Raw genomic sequence first — 26353 nt, forward strand, 5'->3', positions numbered from 1 at the left:
ACTAACTGCGTCCCTGGCTTTGATGGGCAAAGACTTTGCCCAAGTGTCGAAAGTGACACATCATATCCCTGCTCATTAGGGATGAGGAGTTTCTTTGCTTTTTCAATATGCACCCTCCAAAGTCTTCCTGTTTATTTCTACAGTGTAGATTTGTCTCTAGGATGTGCTCCTTCCTTCCTGCCCACCCTTCCTCAGCCCTGGTGAACCCCATGCAGTTTCAAGGCTGGACAAGTCAGATGATAGTGGTAAAGTCACTCATTTCTTAGCTCTTTCTCTGGCATAAAAGCCATGCAATCCCTGCCTTTTAGGGAGATGGGGCTGGCAGAGAATGGAGATGTTCAGTGGCAAATACCCTGTCAACCCTGTGATGTGCAGCGGAAGGATGACTGGGCGGGAAGAGCCAGCGTCATGCCACATGCTCAGCGGGGCTTTCCAAATTCTGTCTTTACACAGGTAGTGACATATGAAGCACTTTCCCTGAAAAAATGTAGGTGCACAATTAGCCTGGGTCCTGAGGTCTGACAGGGAAGGAAGGTGACTGGAGATGTCACTGATTATGTGCTTCCCATGTGCTTGGTATTTTTCCAAGAACTTCCGTGTTTGAGTTGATTATCCTGTTTTACAGAAAAGGAAACTGACAGAGAGATTGAGTCACTTTCCCCGACTTATACAGCTAAAACATGAAAGAGCTGGACAAGCACCCAAGTGTTCTGGCTGCAGAGTATGAGCTCCTTCCTGACCATGGTGCTGGGGTGTCTGAGCTCTGTCCAAGCTCCGTGACCTTGGAAAACCATTGAGCTTCCTGAACTCAGTTTCTTGTCCTGTTCCCTGAGGATTTGCATGAAGACTCAATGACGTTATGCCAGGGCTTTGCATGGTGGAAACTCTTGAACAGCAATAGAGCAAAGACGCCAGCAGGGCATCTACCGGCCAGTGACACCTGTGTGTGACCTTCTGCATCTGAGGGGCGTTTGCCTGAAATCAGCCCCCTTGTTTGGGAAGCAAGGGGAAACCTCAGTGGTGGTTTTAGTGGAGGCCACAAAGCGACAGCAAATGTCCAGGGGAGGGCACTCTTCTCTCACAGCTCAGTGAGTGCTCCAAGGCCTTGCAGTGCAGCTTTTAAGAGATGCAGCCAGGCTGTGGCAGAGCTGCATGGACAGCGCCCCTGGACTGATTCAGTGCCTGGTTCCTCAGGGCCACAGCAGCAGATGGCCCCATTATTTTCAGGCTACACAGACAGTGAATGTGGGTGACCAAATGTGTCATGTTTCAGCTGCTGCGTGGGGAGCTGGTGTTGCGGGGATCAGTGCTCTTTTGAAGCAGGACTTTGATTCTACCCATGGCTCTCTTTTAACCCCGGGGATCCCAGGATATGGCTCTGACAATTTCCAGAATCAGGAAGGAAGTGGTTTATATATTTGAAGCCACTCTCTACTCTCCAGCCTGGAGCTCTCTCAAGCCCCTCATTCCAGGCATCCAGATGGTGTCCTCTCTTTGCCCACCTCACCCTTGATGCCCCCCACATCCTCCATATCCAGATCGCCGCCCCACACATCACTCTGTATTCGAAAAGCTTTCCCTTCTTCCCCTCCTCCTCCTGCATTGCCCCATTCACCGTGAGCCATGATAATGGCTTGGGAGATTTCTCTTTTCACATATCAGGTTGGAAAACTGATTAGGTGGAAACTTTCAATACCTTGAACTCTAAAAGTGATGACACAGTGTCATTCTAGACACAGTGTCATTATATTTTGTAATCTAACATTCATTGCAAGTTTGCTGCATACTAGAAATGCTGAGCCCTCTAATTTCATCCTCACAATAGTTCCATAAGGCAGGTACTGTTACCATTTCCATTTATAAATGACACAACTATCAACCACAGAGGGTACCTTTTCCCAGAGAGGGTAAATCAGTTCACTTACTTAGCATTTGGAGGTACTATGTCTCTGACCCAGGTCTATTGTGTAGAAACTGCTTCAAAAGAGCGCTGATCCCCCCAATGCCGGCCCCCCACGCAGCAGCTGAAACATGACATATTCGGTTACCCACATGCACTGTCTGTGTAGCCTGAAAATAATGGGGCCATCTGCTGCTGTGGCCCTGAAGACCCAGGCACTGAATAGGTCCAGGGGTGCTGCCCAAACCCCACATCCTTAGCCACTGTTTCTGTGCTGACTCTGTTGATGTCTGCCTTAGTCTGCTCAGACTGCCATAATAAAGTCCCACAGGCTGAGTGGCTTAAACATTAGACATTGATCTTCCACAGTTCTGGAGGCTGGAAGTCCAAGAACAAGGTATCTGCAGATTCATTTCCTGGTGAGGGCTCTCTTCCTGACTTGCAGACAGCTGCCTTCTTACTGTGTCCTACAATGTCTCTCACTTCTTATAAAGCCACTAATCCATCATGAGGAACCTACCCTCATGACCTCATCTAATCCTGATTACCTCCTGAGATGGTTTGGCTATGTCCCCACCCAAATCTCATCTTGAACTTCCACATGTTGTGGGAGGGATCCAATATGAGGTAATTGAATCATGGGGGCAGGTCTTTCTTGTGCTGTTCTCATGATAGTGAATAAGTCTTATGAGATCTAATGATTTTAAAAAGGGGACTTTCCCTGCACAAATGTCTTTTCTTTGCTATTATGTGAGACGTGCCTTTTACCACCTTGATTGTGAGACCTCCTTAGCCATGTGGAACTCTAAGTCCATTAAAACTTTTTTGCTTTCCGGTCTCAGGCATGTCTTTATCAGCAGCATGAAAATGTATTAATATAGTAAATTAGTACCAATACAGTGGGGTGCTGGTGAAAAGATACCCCAAAATGTGGAAACAACTTTGGAACTAAGTAACAGGCAGGAGTTGGAACAATTTAGAGAGCTGAGAAGAAGACAGGAAAATGTGTGAAAGTTTGAAACTTCCTAGAGACTTGTTGAATTACTTTGCCCAAAATGCTGGTAGCAATATGGACAATAAAGTCCAGGCCGAGGTTGCCTCAGATGGAAATGAGGAACTTTTTGGGAACTGGAGCAAAGTTGATTCTTGTTATATTTTAGCAAAGGGTCTGGCAGCATTTTGCCCCTACCCTAGAGATTTGCAGAACTTTGAACTTGAGAGAAATGATATAGGGTATCTGGCAGAAGAAATTTCTAAGTAGCAAAGTATTCAAGAAGTGACTTGGGTGCTGTTAAAGGCATTCAGTTTTATAAGGGACGCAGAGCATAAAAGTTTGGAAAATGTGCAGCCTGACAATACAATAGAAAAAGAAATCCCATTTTCTGAGGAGAAATCCAAACTAACTGAAGAAATTTGCGTAACGAGGAGACAGATGTTAATCCCCAAGACAATGGGGAAAATGTCTCCAGGGCATGTCGGAGGTCTTCACGGCAGCCCCTCCCATCACAGAGACCCAGGAGGAAAAAGTGGTTTTGTGTCCCGGGCCCAGGGTCTCCATGTGGTGCGCAGCCTAGGGATCTGGTGCTCTCCATCTCAGCTACTCCAGCCATGGCTGAAAGGGGCCAATGTAGAGCTCAGACTGTGGCTTCAGAGGGTGCAAGCCTCAAGCCATGGCTGCTTCCACATGGTGTAGAGCCTGCCAGTGCACAGAGGTCAAGAGTTGAGGTTTGGGAACCTCTGCCTAGATTTCAGAGGATGTCTGGAAACACCTGGATGTCCAAGCAGAAGTTTGCTGCAGAAGCGGAGTCCTCACAGAGAAACTCTGTTCGGGCAGTGCAGAGGGGAAATGTGTGGTCAGAGCCCCCACATGGAATCCCTACTGGGCCACTGCCTAATGGAGGTATGAGAAGAGACCCAGTGTCCTCCAGACCTCAGAACGGTGGATCCACCAACAGGTCCCACTGTACGCCTGGAAAAGCCACAGACACTCAAGGTCAGCTTGTGAAAGCAGCCAGGAGGGAGGCTGTACCCTGCAAAGCCACAATGCCCAAGACCGTGAGAACCTATCCCTTTCATCAGTGTAAACTGGATGTGAGATATGGAGTCAAAGGAGATCATTTTGGAATTTTCAGATTTGACAGCCCTGCTGGATTTTGGACTTGCATGGGGCCTAAAGCCCCTTTGTTTTGGCCATTTCCTCCCATTTGTAATGACTGTATATATGCCTGGATGGTATCTAGGAAGTAACTAACTTGCTTTTGATTGTACCGGCTCAAAGGTACAAGGGACTTGCCTTGTCTTGGATGAGACTTTGGACTGTGGATTTTTGAGTTAATTCTTGAAATGAGTTTTAAGACATTGGGGAACTGTTAGGAAAGCATGATTGGTTTTGATATGTGAGGACACGAGATTTGGGAGGGGCCGGGGTGGAATGGTACAGTTTGGCTGTGTCCCTATCCAAATCTCATCTTGAATTCTCATGTGTGTGGGAAGGACCCAGTGGGAGGTAATTGAATCATGGGGACAGGTCTTTCCCATGCTGTTCCTGTGATAGTGAATAAATCTAATGGGGAAAAAAAACTGATGGTTTTCAAAAGGGGACTTTCCCTGTGGAAGCTTCTTCTCTTGTCTGCCACTGTGTAAGACATGCTTTTTACCTCCCGCCATGATTGTGAGGCCTCCCCAGCCACATAGAACTGTAAGTCCATTAAAACCTCTTTTTCTTCCTCATCTCAAGTGTGTCTTTATCAGCAGCTTGAAAATGAACTAATACACCGCCGAAAGGCCCCACTTCCAAATACCATCACATTGAGGTTGGCTCAGCAAGTCTGAAGTCAAGAGGTGGAGTGGTAACAGGAAAGATGGGCCCCTTCTAAAGACACGTATAACCCCAGATCTGAATCTCAGATCTGCCAGTTAGTGATGGGGTGAGCCTGGCCAAGTCACTTGGCCTCTCTGATCTTCTATGTCCTCCCCTAGCAAGCAAGACTGGTGATGATGATGGTGTGTGCCTCACACTGTAAGGGGTTCTTGGCGCAGGTAAATCACTGACCACTGCCTGGCTCACGGTGAGGACTGAAATGTTAGCTAATGAACAACCCAAATGAGAGGGCCCAGTCTGGTTTCACTGGTCAGTGGATGGTGCTAATGATTCACTGTTGACGAACACCCTTTGCTATTTACAGAAAGCTTTCCCCCATCGGAGCTCAGCTTCAGTCGCACTGCTCACTCTTCTACTGCCTCTAGAACCCAAACCCAGGGTCCAGGGGACTTCAGACCAGCGCCATTGCATGGGGCAGCAGAAGGATGGGGTCACCATGGGAAAACCCAGCTTTGGAGGACAGCTCACAGGTGGTGACCACATTCTCCTTTGTAGTTTCTCAAAAAATGGTGAAAAGGCAAGATTTAGATTTAAATCCAACATAGATTCCTACGTACCAAGTTCTGGATTCTGTGCTAAATACTTTATTCACACATAAAATGTTATTTAATCCTTTTAGAGAGAAACAAATCTATTAGTAGAGACCAAGGCTCTAGAGGGTTTTTAAAACAAAAATAGATCAAACTTTACCATCAAGCAGGAACATATTATTCATTCTTCCCCCATCCCCTTTTCATCATCAGGGATTTGATGGTTATTTTCAAGATAGGATGGTGTGAAGGCCTGGATGCCAGCCTGAATCCATCTCTGTTACTCCTTTCTTTGTCTTGCTCAGTGAGTCTCAAATTTTGGAGTGTATACAATTTGATGTACAGGCCTGAATAAACAAAACCCAAGGCCAGGGCTCTGTGTAGGCAATCAAAACCATGTACCATGGCAATTTTTGCCTTAAATGCTGACTTCAGTTACAAACCCTTTCTGTGAAATAGAACATCATGAGGATATCTACCCAGGAGGAAATCTCAGAATTCATCTAGCTGAATCTTCCCATTTTACAGATGGGAAGACTGAGTGCCAGAAGGATCAGTTGGATCATGGCGGATTGCCACGTTAATCAGGGATAGAGCCAGGAATGTCTTAGTGAAATTGGGTTGTCTGATGACCAAACATCTAAGCTGTGATTTGACTCAAAACTGCCAAGGGTTTTAAAAGAGCGCGACAGATTGGTTTTCTGGCTTCTCTCACCAGGTTGTCAGGAAAACAGTTGGTTCCAGATTTGCCAGAGTATCCAGAGAGGTAGCCCTGGCTGGGCAGCCTTAGAAAGCTTGTCATTGTCAAAATCCTTTGCTAAAGCTAGAATTCTGAATCATTTTCAGAAAAAAACACTAGGTAAGATGAAAACCATTCAGCTCCAACCCCCTTCTTAAAAAGCCTTCTTTCCTGCATGCTATTTGTGGGTTTTCATGATGAGAAGGCCACACAGCCCATGGGTCCATAGGGGAGCAGGCAGATTTTTCCTTACTGGAGAGACAGAGAGCCCTTCTTTCCCATCCCTAGACTTTTATCAGGAGTCATAAGCTCAGCCCAGAAGCTCTGGGCAGATAAGAGCCTTAATTCAATTGTGTCAGGGCAATTATATTTCCTGCGTACACAATTCATTGTTGGATGCTAAGGGTCAGCAAGGGTTTGCAGCTGCTCGGGTGTGTCTGTGCTATCTTTTTGTCTTCAGGGTTACCACAGTTGGAGCAAAGGTTAGAACTCCTCTAGTGTCTCCAGGCCATTGCCCTCAGGGATGAATCTTTTTCCATCTGCCACTTGGCTCATCTTAGACCACCGTAAACTCAGCCTTCTTTTTATTAGCTAGGAGCAGACAAGGGCTAGAGCAATTTACTGATGAGATGGATTAACTCTTTAGCTAGGGAGAGTCCAACCCAGTGTGGGACTTGCTGAGAAGTCTGTCTACAAATGTCTCAATAGCTGACACTCAAGGAAAACATTCCTTTTGGGAAGATATAAAGGACTCTCAGGCCAAATAATGCTGCACACATCTGTCTCCTGTCACAAGGCTTAGTACTATACTAAGTTGGTTACTGGTCCCTTGCTAATAATAACAAGGACAGTAATAATTGTTAACATTTAGCAAGTCTTTGCCATGTGCCAGGCACTGTTCGAAGGGCTTTATATGTATGATCCCAATTTAACCTTCACAGCAGCCCTGTTTGGTGTGCAAAAAGTAGGATGTCCATTTCAGATATGAGGAAACTGAGGCACAGATGGGGTAAGTAACTTGTCACATTCCTCTAGACCAGGAAGTACAGGAGACGGATCATAAGGACATGCTGTCTTCCTGTGCATATTGTATTAGTCCGTTCTTGCATTGCTATAAAAAATAGCTGACACTGAGTAATTTACATAGAAAAGAGGTTTAATTGACTCATGGTTCTGCAGGCTATACAGGAAGCATGATGCTGGCATCTACTTGGCTTCTGGGGAGGCCTCAGGAAACTTACAATCATGACAGAAGGTGAAGAGGAGCAGCACGTCACACAGGAACAGAAGGAGCAAGAGAGAGAGGGGGAGGTGTCAAGCACTGTTTTAAACAACGAAATCTCGTGAGAACACATTCACTATCATGAGAACAGCACCAAGGGGATGGTGCTAAACCATTCATGAGAAACTGCCCCCATGAGCACATCACCTCCCACTAGGCCCCATCTCCAACACTGGGTATTACAATGGAACATGATATTTGGGTGGGGACAAATCAAAACCATATCACATATGGAGTTTTGTTACAAGTGTTTGGGTTTCATCTTACTTCAAGGTTATGTTTAACATCAGGAGATTGTAGATGCCCGTCTTCCTTCACTGGGTCCAGAGGTCCTTGGTCCAAACATAACTAACTTTGAATTCTTATGGAAGGATGCTTCACTGGATTGTGAAACCTAAAGGAGTTAGGGAGAGAAGAGTCTTTGGAGGGGATTGGCCATGTTCTCAGAACAGAGGACGTGTTCTATCTCTGGCTTCTGGTACCCGTGCATTGTTCTGCTGCTAACTGTGTCTGGTCTTGCTTTCTCCAGCCCCCTGTCTGTGTGCCCTGGGAGGGACTTCACCTCTGAGTTGGGGAGCATTGGATGTAGGTTTTAGCTGATCAGAGCATCATATTTTTAGACTACAATGATTGAGTCAAGGATGGGTCTAGGAGACAAGGAGAACAGAGCAAGATCCCCAGATGGGCATTCTGGCAAAGGAACTCTGTGCTCTTCCACTAGACCAGAGCCTGTGATGATGTCTAGTCTGGAGCTGTAGCAGCCATCTTGTCACCATAAAGCAAGAGCCGACTGAGGATTTTGCCCAACCCAGGGGAAGCAGGATCAGGAGAGGGAGAGGGAGAACCCCTCAAGTCAAGCTGTGCCTACCATGGACATTTGAGTTGGCTTACCCATGTTGCTTCATCAAGGAATTTTAATTGATACAGCTTGTCATATGTGAGTATAGATTTATTAGCAGGCATTTAGAAAATGGTTAACCAGGGAGAGGTGTGATGTGCAGACCTTTCCTTAGAAACCTCTTCTAACTCATCACTATGGTGAATGAAGCCCCACATTCTGGTTTACCATATACCAACCTGAAATGCAAGGAGCAATGATTCCACAGGAATTACTGCAATAGAAGGGGGGTTTCATTTTACAGGAAGAGAATCAGGCACAGAGAAATTATGTAAAGTATCCACAATTATAGTCAGGAATTGGAATAACCAGATTCAAATGCAGGTAATCTGGATCACGAATCCAAGCTTTTGATCACTGTACAGGTGAAGGGGAGGAAGGCAGCAAAGCACACTGCCATGTGTGTACCTATGCAACAATCTTGCATGTTCTTCACATGTACCCCAAAACCTAAAATGTAATAAAAAAATTTAAAAAATCAAGAATATTTATTGAGGACCTACTTTGGGTTCATTATGGAATACGTCCACGAATAAGATGCCCAAAGATCCCTTCCTCATGATGTGAGCACTCAAGTGCTTACGCATGTGTGTGAAAAGATAGAAAATAAGGAATAAAAATAACAAGTAATGTTGGAAAGTGATGAGTTCTGTGAAAAAGAACAAATACACAAACAAAGGGAGACCAGGATAGGGGGTTCCAGTTTTCAGTAGGGAGGTCAAAATGAGCCTCTTTGAGAAGAGGACTTGGAAGAGGCGAGCGAGTTCCTTACACGGGTATCTGAGCAAAGAACATTTCAGATGCAGGAAATATCCATTGCAAGGCCCAGAGGCAGAAGGTGCCTGGTGTGCTCAAGGAGCAGCAGGGAAGCCAGCAAGGTTGGAACCCAGTGTACAGAACTCAGTGGAAGATGAGGCTAGAGAAGTAATTCCGGATCTCAGAAAAGACTGCCCCCTGCAGGATTCTGAGCAAAGGAGGGACACGGTCTGGCCGAGGCTGAGAAAGAGCCAGCTGTGGATGGGTGTAGATGGGAAGTGTGGGCACAGAGAGACCCAGGTGAGAGATGATGAAAGCTTGGTGCCAGCAGTGGAGGTGGCAAGAGGTGGTCAGATTCTGAATATGTTTTAAAGAAGAAATAAAAGAATTTATAATCATTTGAGCTGTGCAGCAGAAAGTGAGGCATCAAAGGTAACCGTAAAGTGTTTGAACAAAACTTGAGTAATTAAATAAAACCCAATTCTTCTTTGAACTTCACTCCTGTGGCCAAGGAATCAATAACCTCTTCTGTGCCTGGAGCTGCTTTTGATTCTGTTGTATCCAAAAGTGCCTCCTTGAATGAGCATGCTGATTTTTGCAGAGAGTTCCTGTGTGAATCATTCCATTTCGTTCCCATCACAATCCTGTGAGAATCTACTCCCATGTGACAACTAGGGAAACTGAGGTTCAGCGAGATAGTTGTTCACCTGACCTAGCTCACACAGTTGATGAGCCGATGTTATCTATTCTGTTATGGTAGAAGAATATCCTGTTATTATTAAGCCGCAGTAGAAGCAATTTCCTCCTGGTTATAAAGGAGCTAATTGCACCCACCAGATCATTTTTATCCTCCATGTAGCCTATTGCTTTTAAGCTGTGCGCATTGAAAGAGATTGTTCTTCTGAAGTCTTATCTGTAAATACATTATTTTCATTTGCCGTAGATTTCTACAACATCACGCCTTAAGATCTAAAATTTTTGTCCTTGCTTTTGCACAAAAATGTACCTATAGTATGTTCTACTAGATTAAAACACCTAGCTTGGGGCTCGTTATCATTTTTTTGTTTGTGGCGACTGCTCTGTGACATACTTGTTTTTTCCTACTTTGATTTAAGTAACTTGATAAGCAAGACGTCATTCGATAGCAAAGCTGAGGAATGGGTGGTTGGCAGAGATCATTTTAAAATCCAGGTTACTTGGGAACGTACGTAATAGATCAAACCCGCTGTTGTCTGGAATCTCCACCAATATTTCCATGTCACTACTTGGGCAGCCAGAGCCTCTTCCTGCCGGAACAATTCCGTAGTTGTGTTTTCACTGCCGTTTTCCTGCAGAGGCTGGAGCTCCACTTTTCTGCATTCCACCTGCTCTTTGAATCAATCAAATGAAACACACACAGAGGCATGACTTTTTTTTTTTTTTTTAAGCTGCATTCATGCTGTGCCGAGGTCACAGATTTTAACCAAATCAAGCAATGTGGATGTTGAGGCTTCAGGGAGATGGCTGTCTCCATCAGCTGTCAGCCTTGTTGATGTGTGTGTACCTTCTGCTGCCTCTTCCGTGGGACCGGTCCCTCCCAACGTCTCTGTGACTCCAGTTTCCTCATTGGAAATGACTGTGTTGTTGTAGAGAAGAGAATCACCTGAGCAGGTGTGTTGTCAAATGAGTGTTTAAGTGAGGAGGATTCCAAATACAGAGAAGTGGAGAGGCAACAGGACAGGCAAGGATGGAAAAGTGAAGGAGGTTTCTGCTTCTCTTTATGAAATAAATAGGCAATTCCAATAGAGTAAACCATTTCATGCCTGGATGGTTGCAATCACCCGCAAATCGGACTGCAGCCTCCCTTCAAGCTCTCCTTCTTCCTGGCTATTCTGTTTCTCTCAGATCAATCTTCCCAGATCACTTCTGAGGTGCCCTCCCTTACTGAAAGCCCCCGGTGGGCCTGTATTATCTATGGGTCAAACACACACCCCTGGTCTTGGTAATCAAGGACAGAAAGTGATGGAATTCAACCTAAACCCATCCACGCCTGCACCCTCTCCTGGGGACTTTTCTTCACTAGCTCCCAAGTGGCCCAGGCTTCTTCCTTCATCTCTCAGTGATGACCACTATGTGGCTGGTCCCTTGGAGGCTCCTTCTCAATAGGAACCCCCCCAATCCATTCCGATCCAGTCAAGGCCAGGGTCTGCCTTTCTATGATGACTTCTCCCTCCCCATTTCCAAGATGCTTTCCACAGGTAACTGCTCCTTTCTTATATTATAAATTACCTGACGTAAATATTTCTGTAGTGAAAAATCACAATTTCAGACATTTGGTGCCACCTGTTTTGCTTTGCCTCACACTGTTTCCTTGGGGCAAGTCCGCTAATAGTGAAATGACCTTGTGAAGACTGAGAAAAACATGGGACACTTCATGAACTGGCGTGCCATTCTTACACGGCATCTGTGCTAATCTTCTCTGTATCATTCTAATTTTAATATGCGCGGTTGAAGCAAGCCCCTGTGATGACGACTTCCCCACACCACCCATTCCTTCCTAGCTGCCTGCTCTCTCTAGCCTCACTCAGCCCGGCACCAAATCAGACACTGTTTTATCCGGGTTCGGTCTCATCTTCTTAACCACAGTCCAGGGTTGTTAAAGTTGGGTATCTTGCTTTCAGCTTCATTGTTAATATCACATCAGTTATTACCATCCTAGGCACAGAATAGACGCTGGTGAAACCCACATTTTGAAACTCACCAGAAAAAGAAGGAAAGATATATTTTTTAATTTATTGCTTAAGCGCTCTGGCAAAGGACATCTTGGTATATTCACTGATGGTCTTTCTCAGTTCCTGAAGTCCCCTCAAACCCCTCAAGGGTGCTGGCAATGTTTGGTATGGGTGATGCCTCTGGGGCCCACCCTGTTGCGGCATAGTCACTTGTTCATTCATTCATTCTTCCATTCAGAAAGTGCACACAGAGCATCTGCTCTGTTCTTGAGGTGGAGATGTAGTTCAGACAGAGACAAAATCCAGCTTTCGCGTGGAGCTTGTAGTCAGTCTTCTGTGGTTGGTGGGGAGCATTGGGGAGGCGAGAAAGGGAGACACGGCAAACAAGCTTCCCACTGAGACGCAGCTCTGACTGAGGGAAATGAAACACAGGTTGCAGTAGTGAGTGGATAAGGTGATGGGGTGGCCGTGGTGAGGCCGCAGTAACAAGACTGGATCATCCACGGGCATGTGAGGCTAGTCTCCCGGGAAGAGGGAGCAGCAGGTGCCAAAGCTGGAAGGCAGGTGTTCTCTATCTCAGCGCTACTGACGTTTGGGACTGGATAAACCTCTCTTGTGGAGAGTCATCCTGTGCATCCTGTGTTTGGCAGCTTCTCTGGCCTCTACCCACTGGAAGCCAGGAGTACCATCCTCCCCCTGCCCCATCCCGATTGTGACTATGTCGTTTCTGACTTAGTAAAAATGCGTGGCAATGGGGCTTGTGGGTCAATGGTGGCCCACAGAAAGATATGTCCACGTCCTATCCAAGCATTCCCAGGAAGCTGTGTCAGCGGCCTTGATTGGAAAAGGGTCTTTGCAGAGGTAATTAAAATGGATCTCAAGGTGAAATCACTCTGGATTGTCCAGGTGGGCTTAAATCCAGTGATAAGTAGAGACAGAGCGGGGGAAGACACAGATACAGAAGATAGGGCCATGTGAAGACAGAGGCAGAGAGCTGGGGACTCTGCCACAGGGAAAGCCAAAGCCACCAGAAGCTGGGAGGGGCAAAGGACCATGGTTCCCTGGAGCCCTTGGGTGGAGCGGGGCCCTGCTGAATCCTTAGTTTTCAACTCCAGCCTTCAGAACTGGGAGATAGTAAATTTCTGTTAAGTCACCCAGTTTGGGATGACTTCTTACAGCAGCCACAGGAAAGGGATGCAGGGACAAAAGCATCCATGGAAGAACCATAACCCTCAGAGCAATAAAGATCAGGGCAGGTAGCCATTACCTTCAGACAGCAAAGATCAGGGCAGGATTGAGGAACCATGGGAAGGCAGGTGTAACTGTAGCCTGGGTCAGTGGAGTGAGGTTGGGGGGGTGCAGGGGTGGTGCAGGGGGTGCAGGGGTGGTGCGGGGGGTGGGGTGGGGTTTTGGGATTGGCAGGTCTTAACTGGCCTTAGAGGCCCTAGTAAGGAATTTAGGGTTTGTGGTAAGTGGGAGGTATATTAAGCATTGAGGGTTTCAGCCCAGTCAGTGACATGATCTGGCTTATATACGCAGCAGATTTTGCTCACTCTGTGGACTGTGTGTGTGGTGGAGCCAGGTGAAGCTGGGATTCCTTAGGATGCAGTCACAGCCGAAAAGGGCAGGACTTTCAGCCACGTGAGGCATGGAGACCTTTCTCTCGTTTTGGGGTTCTCTAGGTGAGGCAGCCAAAGATAGATGGTTCTTCCTCTAGAATTCCAACGGGAAAAGGCCTGGCATCTGGTATTCCATGTATCATAAAGGCAGAAGCCCTCCCCCTCCACCCCCTGCCTAGATGCTGAATTAATTGATTACATTTTAAGATGAAGAAACTGGCACTTTGGGAGGCCGAGGCGGGCGGATCAACAGGTCAAGAGATGGAGACCATCCTGGCCAACATGGTGAAACCCCGTCTCTACCAAAAAAATACAAAAATTAGCTGGGTGTGGCGGCACGTGCCTATAGTCCCAGCTGCTCAGGTGGCTGAGGCAGAAGAATTGCTTGAACCCAGGAGGCAGAGGTTGCAGTGAGCTGAGATTGTGCCACTGCACTCCAGCCTGGTGCCTGGAGACTGAGTGACATTCTGTCTCAAACAAAACAAACAAACAAAAAGATGAAGAAACTGAAGCCTAAAAGGAGAAAGTGACACCTCAGGTCCACAGACACAGAAGCGTTCATTGGCAGAGCAGGAATCTCAACCCAAGCTCCAGATGTTCTTTCCTGATATGCTTCCTTTACTTGTACAGAGTGGTGCATTTTAGCAAAGGCCTCATCTGAATTTTACAATGACCTAATGAGAGACATGGCATAAATATCACTTTTATTTTACAAATGCAGAAATATAATAAAAATAAAAACAAAATAAAATGAGGAAAATCAGAGAGGTGAGGTGATTTTTCCAACGTCACACAGCTTTGAAGGGGTGGGGTTGTCAATCAACCTTGGGTCTTCTAACCCCCAGTCTGATGTTCCTCCCTGGACTGCTCATGCTGGATCTCGGGAGAATGATGACGCAGCTACCTAAATCTTACAAGTCACCCACCGTCAGCCAAGCACGGTGGCTCACACCTGTAATCCCAGAACTTTAGGAGACTGAGGTGAGCGGATCACGTGAGATCAGGCATTTGCGGCAAGCCTGGCCAACACGGTGAAACCTCATCTCTAGTAAAAATACAAAAATTAGCCAGGTGTGGTGGCGGGCGTCTGTGATCTCAGCTACTCAGGAGGCTAAGACAGGAGAATTGCTTGAACACTGGCGGCAGAGGTTGCAGTGGGCTTAGATCTAACCACTGCACCCAGCCTGGGTGACAGGGTGAGCTTCCATCTCAGAAAAAAACAAAAGTTTCCCACCATCTCTTTGCCTCCAGTGACCTCTTTCCAACCGAAAAGTTTTCAATTTATGATTATACTTTGTTCCTTGCCCTTTAGGCAAGTTCAATTTCATTGTCCAGACACAAAAACCATTTCACAGTGAAAGCTGCACATAAAAAAAAAGAATGAGGAAGCGGTTTAACATAGGACATGCCAGATCTGAAAACAATTTTACCGGTAATAGGGGGTCTGTGAAGCCTAGATGTGTTTTTCAATAGCTAAGAAAAAGTATCCCCCTTTACTGGTTTTTTTTTTTTGTCTGAGTGTGTGTTCTGTACAATATAAAAATAAAGGTTCACATAACACTGGAGCGGTGGTAGAGCCAGGAGGCCAGGAAATCCGACGCTAATGGCGACAGGGTAATTCCCACTCACTCAGGGGAAATTAGCAGTGCCTGCCATGCCTTCATCCACATCCGAAAGCGCTCAGAAGTGCTCCAGGGTCTTCTCACCTTCCCCCATCATCTTTGACAAGAGATTATGCTCTAAATAAATCTAAAATGCTTTCACTTGACTCGGGAGCCTTGCTCTGAAAGAATGCATGGGGTTAAGAGAGAAAGGCTGTTCTTTGTGTACGTATTCAGTCTGCCAATTTGATCACTAGACGCATAGGAAGCCCACACTGTGTGCCAGGCTCTGAGTAGATGCTAGGGACACCCTGGCAGAGAGGAGACTTGGGCACTTGGCTTATGGGGTGGGCTAATACTTGTTTATCTTGGTAGCCTATGGCTCAGAACAGAGTCCAGCACGCAGGGACTCACATGGTACCTTATCTGTGGAGTTGAATGTGTTGAAGTTGCCTTCACAGTTGAATGGATCTTTGTGCCTGGCGAGGAAGGCCTGAAAGGGAATGTTTAGTTGGAGGCCAGATAATAGAGAAGCCAGACACATTTTCGGAGTTGTTGTGTCTGGAGTGAGGAGAGCTTTGAGGAAGTGTGTGAACGTTGTGAGCTCCCTGGGTCCACTCATGACACTGGGAGGACCCATTGGTCCTGGCAACACCGAGTGGGGTTTGAGGGCAGGAGGGAGCCAGAGTCCAAGTTTGCAAGATGATGCCAAGCATCAGATCTGAAGATCCCAGGAGGCTGAGTGGGATTGGAGTAGAAAAGTCTAAGGAGAGGCAGAGCTCCGTGAAGGGAGCCAACAGGGCAGTGAGCTCGGGCTCAGTCTGTGAGCAGCAGGAGGGCAGGAGCCCCCTTTTTGTGTGCTGAGGGGCAAAGCAGTTTCTCAGGGTATAAGGTGGTACTGCGCCGTTTTGTGCTCTGGTGCACAATGCCGCCAAGGGGTGCTGGTGCCTGAGGCTGGCAGGAAGGTCTCTCCATGGTCAGCCAAGGGGGAAGATCTGCTCAATGAGTTCTCCAGCCTCTTGGCTTCAGGATGGGAGGCATGAGAAGAGGGAGTCATGCTGTGCTAGTTTGCTAGGACTACTATAGTGATCCTACAGACTGGGTGGCTCCTTCCTTCCTTCCTTCCTTCCTTCCTTCCTTCCTTCCTTCCTTCCTTCCTTCCTTCCTCCCTCCCTCCCTCCCTCCCTCCCTCCCTCCCTCCTTCCTTCCTTCCTTCTTTCCCTCCCTCCCTCCTTCCCTCCCTCGCTCGCTCCTTCCTTCCTTCCTTCTTTTCTTCCTTCCTTCCTTCCTTCCTCCCTCCCTCCCTCCCTCCTTCCTTCCTTCCTTCTTTCCCTCCCTCCTTCCCTCCTTCCCTCCCTTGCTCCCTCCCTCCTTCCTTCTTTCCTCTTTTTCTTTCTTTCTTTCCTTCCCTTCCCTTTCTTCTTTCTTTCTTTCTTTCCTTTCTTCCCTTCCTTCCCTCCTTTTCCCTCCCTCCCTCCCTCTCTCCTTCCCTCCCTCCCTTCCTTCCTTCCTTCCTTCCATCTCACTCTGTCACCCAGGCTGGAGTGCAGCAGCCCGATGTCTGCTCACCGCAACCTCCACCTCCCAGGTTCAGCGATTCTCCTGCCTCAGCCTCCTGAGTAGCTGGGAGTAGCGCCACCACGCCTGGCTAATTTTTTTGTATTTTTAGTAGAGACAGAGTTTCACCATGTTGGCCAGGATGGTCTCGATCTCCTGACCTCATTATCTGCCTTCCTCTCCTGACCTCATTATCTGCCTGCCTCAGCCTCCCAAGACTGGGTGGCTTAAACCAGAACAATTTATTTTCTCCTGGTTCTGGAGGCTGGAAGTCCAAGCTCAAGGCACTGGCAGGGGAGCGGTTTCTCCTGTGGTCTCTCTCCTCAGCTTGTAGACGGCGGCCTTCCTGCTGCCTCTTCACATGGCTGTTCCTCCGTGTCCCCCTGTGGTCACTTTGTGTGCCGAATTTCCTCTTCTCATAAGTACGCCAGTCATATTGGGTTAGGAATCAGCCGAACAGCCTAATTTTTACCTTACTTTTCTCTTGAAAGCCCCTGTCTGCAAATCTAGTCACAGTCTGAGGTACCAGGAGTTAGGACTTGAACATATGAATTTGTGGGGTGAGGAGAGACGTATTCCAGCCCTTAAGAGTTGTCTTCGCTTTGTATTGTCTTTTTGTCTTTGGAGAGCCCCAGAATAGATGTGGCACACTAATTATGGCATCAGGAAATCTCAGTGTTCATCTTCAGCTCTTCAACCCATCTGATCGTTAATTTGATTCATAAAGCCCTGGCGCTAGAAGTATAATTTTGGAGAGACGTGAATTTCCGAAACAGAAGCCATTCCATCTTTAAGGGAATTTTAGCATAAGCCTAGCAGGTCATAAAGAGGATGCATTTGTTCTCTATTTATTTTTTTATGGACCCACTTCCCTTGCTCAGCCAAGGCTTCCTAAAAGGCACCTGTTTTTCTCTGTTTATCTTGGTAGCCTACTGCTCAGAACAGAGCCCAGTACGCAGGGACACACGTGGTACCGTACCTGTGGAGTTGAATTGTTGAAGCTGCCTTCACAGTCGAATGGGTCTTTGTGCCTGGAAAGGAAGGCATAAAAGGGGATGTTTAGCTGGAGGCTAGATAATAGAGAAGCCGGACACACTTTTGGTCTTTGGACCCCAGCTCTGTGCTCTTCCTTCCCTCTGACACTCGGTCCCTGTGCACCTATGGCGTGAACACTCGGCCAAGCCTAAAAGTTCAGCCCAGATATGCCAGCTTTTTCTTGTCCATCAGCCAAGTTCAGGGATATTCCTTCAAGCATCAGGCCTAATTACTTGGGCGTGAAAGGCCAAACTGCCCCGTGCCTCCCACCCGATTTCCACCCCGAATCCTCCACTTTCCAGTGGGAGAATTGGCAAGAGGGATGGGCTTCTGGTTGGCTGCCCATCTGTGGGGCTTTGCAGAACTCAGATGAGTCTAGGGGGAAGCATCTTCTTGAGGCTCTCTCAGCATCACTTGTCCATCTTCTCCATGTTCTCCTTGTGATGAGTGTTACAGACTTGTCCATTGTTCATTTTCCCAGCAGCCCAGAGGAAAAGAGAGCCATCACGTGGAAAAACAGGGCAGGGGGGTGGGAGACAGAGAAGAGTGAGTGAGCGAGAGAGAGAGGTGATATGCACCTTCCTATCCATTTGTGAGTTTGCTGAAACACTGGTCTTTGTGTAAAGGGAAACATTTCATGATTCTGCCGCCTGATGGTTGAAACTCATCTGATCACAAAAAGAAAAGCAGCCCTTGTCACATTTTATGTATGCAGATAATTGAGAGAAAGTGAACAAATATAGCCGGCAAACTGTATACATAATATATTACAAGATAGAATGTTTTAAAAAATGAACAAGACTCAGAAACCCTAATCAATTACATTTTACAACAGTCAGTAAGTCTGTCTCTTACTATCTTTCTGTTGACCATAACTGAATTAGTGCTTTCTGACTAAAAGCTTCTTTCCTTGGGCCAAAAATGTTAAGGGCTATCACCTTTCTCCTCTTTCTTTTTTTTTTTTTCATTTACGTAGCTCTGAGCATGGTACGTATTATGGTCACTCCTTCCAACGGGGGGGGGGGGGGGGGGGGTGAAAGTGGCTGGGGGCCCCTCCATCCAGGTGTCAATGAGGACTTCACTCCCATCTGTAATATGTTCCTGCTAACCATGCCAGGCAACTCTTTCTGTATGCAAGGTGGAACATCTCTCTTAAAAACATGTGCCTCTTAGTATATTTTCACCATTAATAAGCTGATTTATTTATTATTAAAAAAAATTCTGAGACCAGTTATTTCCTGCTGCCTTATTCATTTGGTTAATGCATGCTGTTTCAGAGAAAATAAATATTAATGTAGCATGCCTTGTGGGAGCAGGTCTTTGGGGATGGGGGGAGGAGATCTGTGAACCTAAGCATAACACATCTGAACCTTCTGCCATCAAGATAATAATTAGGCTTGCCCCAAGTAAAAGCAGTCATTATATTAGTAACCGGAGAGCTGTGAATCCTTCTTGCTGCCTCTGGGTTGACTGATTCCTCCTCAGTGAGAACATCTCTTTTTGGGACTTGATATTAATGCTGTGTGTGCTGATTGTCTTGCTAACCCTCTGATACAGGTAGAGAATGTAGCATTTAAGCAATTCTGAAAAGAAAAGCTTTGAGGAAGTATCAGCAATCCAAATTGCCAGGGAGTTGGGAGGTAGCAGGGGAAACATTGATTAATCAATGAAATGTGATTCGTCAATACTATGCAAGCAGTGTGTAGCAGTCCGTTTTTGCATTGCTACAAGACTAAGAAAAAAGGTTTAATTGGCTTCTGGTTCTGCAGGCTATACAGGTTTCTGCTTCTGGGGAGGCCTCAGGAAACTTACAATCATGACAGAAGGCAAAAGGGAAGCAAAGCACACTTTCATATGGCCAGCAGGAGAGAAAGAGAGTGAAGGGGAAGAGCTGTACACTTTCAGACAATCAGATCTTGTGAGAACTCACTATCACAGGATCAGCAAGGGGGAAGTCCTCTCTCATGACCTCCCACCGAGTCCCTCCCTCAACATTGGGGATTACAATTTAACATGAGATTTGGGTGGGGACACAGAGGCAAATCATATCACAGTGTGATGAGTAAGACCAAAGCAGGAAACACTGTCAGTGGTCACCTCTTAGAGAGCTGTTGAATCAACATATTCATTTTTATTAGTCAATCAGATACATTAGAGTTGAAATGGATCTTGGAATTTGTGTAGTTTTGCCTCCTAAGCCCCTAAAACAAACTTAGTGTAGAAGGAGAAACCTTCTCCAGCACATCAGATAGATGTTTTAATGTATTCTGCTTGGATATCTTCAATTTTGGGGAGCTCAATACTTTTCAAGGCAGACTTACTGATTGCTAGGCAGTATTAATGGTTGGAAACTTATTTCTTTGTGGTTTTAGTTCAGAAACTTTTGGTTGAAAGTGGAGGGAAAAAAATCCCCCCCACTTTCCATCTTTCCCCGTTAAAGTTAATTGAGCTAAAAGGGGAATGTACTGGGTCACATAACGTTCAAGATTCTAGGTTAAGTGGGGTTCAGGTGAGGCTTGATTCAAGACTCAAAATATATCGCCAAGCTTCATCTCAGCTTCTTTCCTCCTAGTTGGCTTCCTTCTCAGGATCTGCTTGGTGGTTTCTGGCAAATTCAGACTCATTTTTTCATGACACCACCCCAGTGGCTCCCTTCTAATTCATGGGAGTTTTGTTCTCTCACTGGCCCAAATGGGATAACATATCAATTCCCAATGACTTAGTTTAGGTGCCACCTGCCACTCACCCACAGAGCCTGAGATTGAGATTTGAGCACAAGTAGTTAATGTAGAAGGTGAGCCCAGGGAAAGACGGAAAGTCAATAAAAGATACACAATAAAACTGGTTATGGCTATGAACAAATGGGGTCCCTCAGAAATGATGTAGAATGCCCCCCCAGAAGGACAGGATGATGGTTCATTGACACCCCATCTCCTGTCTCCATTGGTTAAAAATTATTTTTGGAGGTATTTGCTCCCTTCTACCTCCCCACTTTGGGCTGAATCCAGATGGGATGTGCTGGGGTCGGGGAGTGGCTTCAGATAAGGGCCCGAGGCAGCAAAGCAGGGAGACGGAGCTGGTGCTTGAGCTGTCGTGCTGCCAGGGTAACAACACAGGATCTCGTAATTGAAGAGATCCAGGCAGAACATAATGAGCATCTATCTGATGTGCTGGAGAAGGCTTCCCCTTCTACACTGCTTGTTTTAGGAGCTTAAGAGGAAACACGGCACAAATTCCAAGGAACTGGGCACCCTGGCTCAGCTGAAACCACAGGTGGGCTGAGGGATACAGAAAGTGACTACCACCAACAACCAGGGCCTGTGGCCTGGGCATGCATTGAACCGACTGGCTAAACTGCCATCACAGGCTACTTTCTTGAAGGTGGGTTTGGAAGCTGTTCCAACTATGCGCAATGAGAGTGGAGGAAATGTCTACCAAGAACAAAATCAGGGCGCCATTATCAGAAAAAGGAAGAACACAAGCTGGAGAGCAAAATGAACAAGCATTCACTATACCACTGTTGAACCCAAACCTGCCTTCCCATAACTTCCATCCATTCATTGGAATGTTACCTCTAAATAAAATATAGAAATAACAATACGTTTCCCCCATACATGACAGCCTTTCAAATATTAGGAGATAATTAGCCTGTCTCCCTTTGGACTTTTCTCTGATCCAGTATGGGTTAGAGAGCCCAAGCTTGGGTTCTTTAACTGTTGGAGGACTTTTCGTGGTGGTCCTAGCCACCACTGTCTCCAATATCTCCATCATTATGGTCCCCTGTGGACCACTCTCTCAGCTGATTACAATAGGAAAGATGGGATTAGGTCCATCACAGTCAGGATAGATGTGCACAGGATAACCCTCAGGTTAAGAAATTGTGGGCATCATGGCCAGGTGCGGCAGCTCCTGCCTGTAGTCCCAGCAATTTGGGAGGCCAAGGAGGGTGGATTGCCTGAGCCCAGGAGTTCAAGACCAGCCTGGGCAATTCAATGAAACCCCATCTCTACTAAAATACAAAAAAAATTAGCCAGGTGTAGTGGTGGTGTGTGCCTGTAATCCCAGCTACTCAGGAGTCTGAGGCAAGAGAATTGCTAGAACCGGGGAGGCGGAGGTTTTAGTAAGCCAAGATTGTGCCACTGCACTCCAGCCTGGGTAACAGAGTGAGACTCCCTCTATTAAAAAAGAAAGAAAGAAATTGTGGGCATCTTGTGATGTGATCCTTGAAGTCTATTTTATTACATTCTGGTGATTTGAAAATGGGAGATCTATGTGTAGCTCTCAGCCAGAAAATAATTTTCTCCTCTATTATGCAGTAATGGCTACTTCCTGACTGTTACTGAAGCTTTATTGCTATGTTGACCCATTTGGTAAAATATTTCTCAGTGGATGAATGTTGACTTGGCTTGCCCGGTAACAGAATCTTGAATGACCTCTGTGGAAGCAGTCCCACTTCTATGCTTAGTGTGAGTGGGATGGACCATGGTGAAATACGTGATCTATTCTTCACCAAGCAGAGAACCCACACCCTTCCCCACGGGGTTTGTTGATGGTGACTTGTGACCTGGTCTTGGCTAATTGTCATAATCCCATCAAGGATGGGCTCATGACCCCAAGGCAGGATCGAGCACAGGATGCCTCTTGAAATGTAGGTCTGGGGATGCTGCAGGCTTTTCCAGCCATGTGGAGCCTGAGGATGAAGCCACAAGAGAAGCATGAGACCCCCAGAAACCAGGCATGTTATATCATTTTGACCTCTGAGTCCTGCCTTGATGGAGCAGTCTAGAGTGGATGTTTCATCATAGGAGGCAACACAGTTCTGATTCTGCTTTTGCCACAAAATGAATACTCATTAACACATCCATGACATTAAGACATTTAATAGATTGCATAAAATAGTCGGAAAAGAAGTGGATTCAAGTCAGAAGTCCTAGGATTTAGCTGGATGCTATGTCTCTCCACTGGGAGATAGGGTCTGAACCGATTTTCTCGTCTGTATGCTTGGAGTTCTGCTTTCCAGAAGATTAAGCCTGGGTAATTGAAAGTAAGATGAAGTGATGAGATGGACATATGGGTATTGTGGTCCATCTTTATTAAAGCACATGGGCCAGGCATGGTGGATCACACCTGTAATCCCAGAACTTTGGGAGGCTGTGAGGCAGGCGGATCATGATGTCAGGAGATAGGGACCATCCTGGCCAACATGGTGAAACCCTGTCTCTACTAAAAATACAAAAAAGATAACCACGCGTGGTGGCATGTGGCTGTAGTCACGTCTACTCAGGAGGCTGAGGCAGGGGAATCGCTTGAACCCGGGAGGTGGAGGTTGCAGTGAGCAGAGGTCGCACCAGTGCACTCCAGCCTGGAGGGCAGAGTGAGACTCCACCTCAAAAAACATAAAACAAAAAATGACATGGTTAAAAAAAATCATCTACTAGGCCACAGTGGTCCCATCAGTAGCTCTAAGAAGACATGGCCGAAAAGGATTCTCCCTAGATGTTGAGACAGCTGTGGACTTTCATAGAACATTTATTATGTGCAGTGTACAAGGTGCTTTTTAGAGAGATAAACTCGTTTTATCTTGACAACTGTATGAACCAGGTACTACTATTATTTTCAAATCAAATATGGGAAATTGAAGCTCAAAAACTTAAATGACCTGTGCAAGGCCATGTGGCCAGTACACGAGGGAGCTGGGTTTGCACCTAGACAGGCTGATTTCAGGGCAGGGAGGTGCCCATGGCTCTTATCCCAGGCCTTAATAAGAGATCATTTTACTGGTAATAATAGAAACCTGTGTAGGCAAACACCATACAGCTACTGAATAAAGGCGCACAGTCATGAATTTGTTTTCCAAACAAAAGAAAGATATTAGCCGCATATTCTTTTCTAAATGGTCCACCCCGGGATTTCCAGGTTCCAGGCCTATGCGTTCACGGTACTGTCAGAGTGCACTAGACTTCATCTCCTCCCTGTTTTTCTCTGCTTCATTGTTATTAATCGTATAAACAACTTGACAGCAATAAAAAAGGAAAATGGAAAGAGAGAAAAATTACCCGTAGTTCTTTCCATTCTTTAAATCCCAGATTAAATGACATATTTTCAACAACTTGTCCTTGGACTATACTGCTTCTCACAATCATGCATGCATAGGCACTTGCACACACACACACACACACACGCGCACACAAGCGCACATACACTCACACATTCACACTTATTACATTGGTGCAAAAGTAATTGCACCTAATTCCGTCTTTCCTGTTGTAATTAGCTGAGAGAGTGGTCCATAGAGGACCATAACAATGGAGATGTTGGAGACAGCCGTGACTAGGACACCACAAAAAGTCCTCCAACAGTTAAAGAACCCGTTAAATGGCCATTACTTTCTTTTTTTTTTTAATTGCATTTTAGGTTTTGGGGTACATGTGAAGAACATGCAAGATTGTTGCATAGGTACACACGTGGCAGTGTGATTTGCTGCCTTCCTCCCCTTCACCTATATCTGGCATTTCTCCCCATGCTATCTCTCCCCAACTCCCCACCCCCCGCTGTCCCTCCCCTATTTCCCCCCAGCAGACCCCAGTGTGTAGTGCTCCCCTCCCTGTGTCCATGTGTTCTCATTGTTCAACACCCGCCTACGAGTGAGAACAGGCGGTGTTTGATTTTCTGCTCTTGTGCCATTACTTTCAATGACAAAACCTGATCGTAGGACACTGTCTTGTTTCTTTCACTAGACTGCAGTGGCAGCACCCAAGCCTGCTCACCGCTGCTTCCCTCACATCGCCCTGCGAGGAGGCCTTGCCCACATCACCCGCTCAGTAATTATTTGTTGAATTACAAGCAGCATATAGTAAAACTTTATTCTCCTCTCCAAGGGGCAGTGAGTACTGACACAGATTCAAAGTCAGCCGAATAGCTGGTATCTGGCTCTTAGTCTTGGCAAGGCTTGGGATTGTTCTTAGAAGTTGACATTCTTCCTGGACTTGCAGTCTGATTGCATGAAGCTCTCCAGGGAATAAAAATTAGCCTGCTGTCTGAAATGTTTATGAAAACAGCTAAATTTAGATGATCAAAGATTTCGGGAATCTGGGGACCCTTGAGATTGAAGAGTGTGATATCTTTTACAAGCATCTCCAACAGCAAAGACTTTTTCTTCAGAAATTCCCCTTCAGAGGCATTTAAAGGTCTAGTTGAAAGCTGTTTTAATTTCTCTTTAATTGGTGGGATGGAGCGAGGTCTCGTTTAAGTAGACCGCTTGAGCATTTTTTCCCCTCTGTTCATTGGCTCCAAGCTAACTTTTGAAGAGAGTTGCTTTTGACCAAGCTGGAATCAATTCTAAAAGAGAAGGCCGCTCTGTCGCTCAAATTTAACATGTGGATTAATTTGCCACCTTGAATAAAAATGGAGGCTGCTCAGAAGATTCCAAAAGGAACTATCCTCTATAATTTTGCTAAAAATGTAGAAAATGTGTTAAAGTCACAGAGATGAGAAACTTGTTGGAAGTCATGCTTTTCCCATCAGAAAGCCCCTGCTTTAAACTTGGTTCCTGTAACAATAATTGGCATTCTTGTTACTGGCTCCCAAGTGGTGATTTGCTGTGGATGTTTTTGCAGGATAGGGGAGAGACAGGAAGCCCTGAGGAAGAGGATGGTCTTTGTGTAACCCATTAAGGCCTCAGAGAGCAAAGCTAAAGGATTACATCATGGTGGGGAAGTGAAATGGGTAGGACAGGGTCACTTCTGGGTGGCTATTTGGTTTGTACTGAATCTCCCTTGGACGGAGGCAGGACTGTGGAGTTTGGGGGAGCCCCAGTCTCAGTAGGGCACAAGGGGATATCCTCTGGCATACTCCATCTCCCTGTGACCTTGGGTAAGCGAATTAGCCTCATCAGGCCTCAGATACCCATCTGTAAAGTGGGGATGGTGATAGCCCTCACCTTACAAAGTGTCAGGGAACTGACCCAGGTACTGTGTGGAAAGCCTTATAAAGTCCTTAACCCAAAGCCTGGCACTTAAGTATTATTAAACGATTGCAAAGCGGCTGAAAGAAAATGCAAATGGGACGCTTTGCTGAAATACAGGGGATCAGGGAATCCTGTTTCCTCTTCCAGTGATTGGTTCTGGTACAGGTGTGGGAGATACATGTGACCATGTATCTAAATCCTCCTTAGGCATGCAAATAAGACAGAATGCTGCAGAAAGGCATTCCATAAATACCAAAGGGCTCCCCAATAGAAGTGACGTAGGGTCCAGGTGTGCAGTGCTCTGGAAGGAAGAGTGGAAGATAACTAACCCAGGAAGTTAGTTAGTTAGAGGGAGGGGGAAGGCCAGGGGATGGGAATGTGGCTTCTCCCCAGCTGCTGCCTCCTGGCTTGACTTTATGAGGTTAGTTTGTTTGTAAACAGAATGCTCCAAATTGCAACTCTTTGCCAATCCCCTACCCAACCGGGTGAGCCTCTAATGAGCCAAAGCCTTAGTAATTACTGCAGCAAGCTCTGCTGGGGTGCATGAGGGATAGGACAAAGTAAGGAGGAGAGTTTGTCAAGCTCTCAGTGGGGCTGGGGGCTTGGGGTTGAAGCCAGCAGTCACGAAAGGCCACCTGAAGCCAAGGGAGAGACAGACCCTGCCAGCCACGCTACTGCTTCCTTGAGGGTTATGACATTTCCTCTGAAGCTCAGGAAGGATGTCTCCTCTTTGTCTTCTGAGGCAGGAGCTAACATGCTCTGGATTTTCCCAAGTGAGGAAGGAAGGGATGCTGCTGAAAAGTAAAAGGGAAACACTTTTGTTAAAGAACCATCCCAGCCAAAGGTCCAGGAATGGAGTCCAGCCCAGCCCTTAGGAA

General features: G+C 46.3%; 1 protein-coding gene and 1 non-coding gene across 7 annotated transcripts in view; one reads left to right on the forward strand and one right to left on the reverse strand.

The window, feature by feature from the left end:
• The window catches only part of KAZN (kazrin, periplakin interacting protein), a 1289243-nt gene that overhangs the window by 220550 nt on the left and 1042340 nt on the right, over nucleotides 1–26353 (forward strand). The window lies entirely within an intron of this gene.
• LOC116566706 lies at nucleotides 11382–11484 on the reverse strand. Its single transcript, XR_004275986.1, has one exon. It is a non-coding gene; the product is annotated as a U6 spliceosomal RNA (small nuclear RNA).

The sequence above is a fragment of the Sapajus apella genome, unplaced genomic scaffold (genome assembly GCF_009761245.1).
Source record: "Sapajus apella isolate SASKATOON/1434 unplaced genomic scaffold, GSC_monkey_1.0 scaffold43, whole genome shotgun sequence".
Classification (NCBI taxonomy): Eukaryota; Metazoa; Chordata; class Mammalia; order Primates; family Cebidae; genus Sapajus; species Sapajus apella.